General features: G+C 34.4%; 1 pseudogene; it reads left to right on the top strand.

Annotated features, from left to right (window-relative positions):
- The first annotated feature begins 3,389 nt into the window (after nt 1–3,389).
- LOC114210161 (large ribosomal subunit protein eL31 pseudogene) lies at nt 3,390–3,836 on the top strand (annotated as a pseudogene).
- Nucleotides 3,837–4,348: the final 512 nt, after the last annotated feature.

Here is a 4,348-nt window from a genome sequence, read left to right as displayed (position 1 = left end):
GAAAGTCACTCACTTGGAATAGTCTATTAGCCACCCAAAATAATTAACCACGGTTCTGGAGTGTCACTGAAAAGCCTGATTTCTGTATAAGGAGAAGCAACCACAGCAAGTGTAAAGGAGATATGACTACCGTTAGTGCAACTAGAAGTATTTTATTTCTGGGTATTGACATAACAGTCACTGGTGTCTCTTTTTTATTTATCTACCACAAATACCATTGTTGGTAATGTTAGTGTAACTTTCTGTCAATTTATAGGAACATATTAGGATTTAAAAATCCTAATGCTAATACTTGTTGGCAGATCGATAATTTCAAGTTGGTAGGTTTTACATTACTGAGTAAAATTTTGAAAACCTCTTCTGTAAAAGAAAAATAGGAGTTATCAGCTTGAATTCAAACAGTATATAGAGCCACACAGTAATTTAAACAGGGGAAGATTAATATAATCAATTATGATTCGGTAGAATAGGGAAGTGACTCTAAGGTTAGGCAGAAATGCCAATAAAGTACCCTAGGGCTGAAGCAGAGCACACAAGGAAGGACAAATATTAGAAGAGTAGATTTCCACCAGGCTGGAGTTCAGACCTTGCTGGAGAAGATGCAGTTGCAGCCCACAAGATGGGCGATAGTTTTCTGGGTTTCTGGGGCTAGTGCTAGTTCACAGTCACCACGCTACAGGGAAACAACACTCTGGGGTACAGGTGAGCCAAGTCTGGTGGGCAGGCAGACAGACAGTATCAGAGCATTGCAGTAAGAGACCTGGGGTGCAAAACGTCTGCGTTAGAAGTGGTCACTGTAATTGGCAAGTGATTGTAACTGGCAATATGGTCACTGTAACCAGGAAGTGATATAACATCACCAAGAGACTGTTCACAGAACCCACTAGAAGTCCCACCCATGCACCATTAATGGACTGTGTAGTAGGACCAAGAAAAACCAAAACAAAGGAACTAAAACTAGGCGGGTATATCGGAGGCGGAGACGAGCCATGAGAGACTATGGACTCTGAGAAACAAACTGAGGGTTCTAGAAGGGAAGGCATTGGGGGGGATGGGTTAGCCTGGTGATGGGTATTAAAGAGGGCATGTACTGCATGGAGCACTGGGTGTTACACGCAAACAATGAATCATAGAACACAACATCAAAAACTAATGATATAATGTATGGTGATTAACATAACACAATAAAATAAAAAAATAAGTTAAAAAAAAAACTAGCAGTCTTCTTTCACATGTAATGACCCCTCAGCACCCTGTATTGCCAAAACATAACATTAGGCTCACTGTAAAGAGGAAATCCTTGAGAGTCAAGTCCATTATCACAGAGCACATAATGAAGGGAAAATTTGGAACTGAGAGACAATGAATTGATCACTAGCATGAGTGGAAGAGATAAAATGCATTAATGTAAACTAGAATTAAAGAGGTTTTAAGTTAATATAAAACAAATTATATTAGAAATCATTTTATTATGAAATATATGCAACAATGGTTAATCATCAAAAGTTAAAGAAACAAGTTACAAAAATTAAACAATTAATTATACTGATTATAAGCATGGAAAATTCAGGCAAATTATTACAATTAAGAAGGAAGTACAGCAAGTTTTCTAGACTTAAGATCAATGTACACAAATCTATTGTGCTTCTATATATCAGCAAAAAAAAGCATGTGGAATTTTTATAAAAATAGAATTTTTTAAAGCAACCAGAATTGTGACATCTAAACATCCCTCTGGCAGAGCTGTGATACATTCTGTAGAAAAGAAATCACAAAACTTTAATGAATGTTACGAAAGAAATACAATTAAATGGAAACCTATATCATAGTTAGGAATCAAAAACTCAGTATCACTGAAATATAAATACTATCTCCAAAATATTTCATAATTTAAATTCATTTCCAATAAACAATGCCAAGTTTTTCATAGACCTAGATTATAAAACTAACTGCCTAGAATAGCCAAGACAACTGTAAAGAAAAACAAGGTAGGAAGCTGCTGAATCAAATATCAAGACATGAAAATTATAACTTACACACTGTGGGGAATTCACAAGGCATTATTTGGATAAAGATAAAAAAAAAAAAAAACAGTTCAATGGAACACAGCCAATAGCCCAGATCAGACCCCACACATATACCTGCAACTTGATGTATGGCACACGTAGTCTTATTTATCAATGGGAAAAGTAAATGTTATTTCTGCTTGAATGGATAGGGGAGGGGGGATGAAATTGAATTCAAACTTCCCTAGTAAAGAAAAAAAGAACTACAGATAGATACCTGCATGTGAAAATCCAAACTACAAAAATCTTGAAAAAAAATACTGCAGGATACTTCTATTGTAAGGTAGAAACAATTTTCTTAAACAAGACACAAAACACAAGCATAGAGAAAACATTTGCTACAGTTTATTGCATTATAAATAAAAATATCTCCTCATCAAAAAAATTAATAAAAAGGGAAACCACAAACAGATATATTTGCAATAACTAAAACTGTCATCAGATTAGAATACAAGTTATAAAGAGCTCATACAGCTTGGTAAAAATGGTAAACATATAATAGGAAAATAAATAAAAGACACATGTAAAGGCAAATTTCAGAATAAAATGTCTCAAGAGACAAAATATGAAAACATGCTCAACCTCACCAGGGATCAAGGAAATGCAAATGAGTTTCACCTCATATAGGCATTAAATCAATGATTAGAACACCTAGCAATACAATGTTTGGTTGAAGATGCTCTTATCACCAAAGAAAAGACACTGACGAGTATAATCACAAGGGAAAGCAATTTCTCCACTATCTTGAAGATGAGGATGCACATTTCCTATGATTTAGCATCTCTACTTCTATATGCATGCCTGTAAGAACTGTTCACATCAGTGTACAAGGACATATATGGAACAGTGTTCACAGCATAATACTCATAACAAAATAAAATTAGAAACAACCTAAATATTTTTAAGTAGGAGAATGGATTAAGAATATTGAGGATTTTAATTTAATGCAATTAAGTTAATTTGCAGAGAAAATTACTAAATTAGAAATATCTAAAAAAAATGACTACAGCTGCATTCACAAATATAATGTGGTAAAAATAGCAGGTTGAAGATTATAAAGTATAAGCCCACTTGTATGATACTTAAAGACAAAAGCAATAAAGATACATACATATATAGATATGCAAAAGACTTTAAGATACATATTTATAAATTTTGAGAAAATGAGGGACAAGGAAATCACTCAAGCTTTCTTAGGTAAAGGGAAGGAAAAAACTCTCATATCAAGGATTATCCAATCAAAATTGAACTGAATTTCTTTAAGTAATACTAGAATCTGGTATAATAATAGAACAATGTTCTAAAATGTGAGAAAAGACAATACCGCGCGCTCTTCCTTTCCAACCAGGGCCCGGCAGAATGGCTCCCGCGAAGAAGGGTGGCGAGAAGAAGAAGAGCCGTTCTGCCATCAACGAAGTAGTGACCAGAGAATACACCATCAACATTCACAAGCGCATCCATGGAGTGGGTTTTAAGAAGCGTGCCCCTCGGGCACTCAAAGAGATCCGGAAATTTGCCATGAAGGAGATGGGAACTCCAGATGTGCGCATTGACACCAGGCTCAACAAAGCTGTCTGGGCCAAAGGAATAAGGAATGTTCCATACCGTATCCGCGTGCGGTTGTCCAGAAAACGTAAGGAGGATGAAGATTCACCAAACAAGCTCTACACACTGGTTACCTATGTACCTGTCACCACTTTCAAAAATCTACAGACAGTTAATGTGGATGAGAACTAATCGCTGATTGTCAAATAAAGGTATAAAACTGCAAAAAAATAAAAAAAAATAAAAAAATAAAATAAAATAAAATGTGAGAAAAAATTATCTCTGAACTAAAATTCTAGCACAGTACCAAATTCAAATATAATTAAAATCATGCTCAGACACACAGTGTCTCAGAAAGATTACATTCAATGCCCTTTCACAGAAGGAAAATACCCTTCTGTGAAACGATGTGCTCAAGGAAAATGGAGGATATACTTCACCAAAATGAGAGAGTATGAAGAAAAGAGATTGACGTGGGCATAAAATGTGTAGATCCTCATCCTTTATATTAGAATGTTAATAGATTATATCTAAAATTTTAAAAGTTTAAAAGTCATATTATGGTCATATTATTTCAAAACACCAGAAACTAGTTTAATTCAACTGAAATCTGTAAGCTTTCATTATAAATTAAAATAACTAGCCACAGATATCAAGCAGTATTTAGCATAATTACTTTAGAGTGAGATTTTAATACAACTTTAATTTTTTTTAAGATTTTATTTATTTGACAGAGC

Source organism: Eumetopias jubatus, unplaced genomic scaffold (assembly GCF_037043125.1).
Source record: "Eumetopias jubatus isolate StellerSeaLion01/CBP00866 unplaced genomic scaffold, mEumJub1_p1.0 scaffold_2, whole genome shotgun sequence".
In the NCBI taxonomy this organism is placed as follows: Eukaryota; Metazoa; Chordata; class Mammalia; order Carnivora; family Otariidae; genus Eumetopias; species Eumetopias jubatus.
This window is presented reverse-complemented; position numbering and strand designations above follow the sequence as displayed.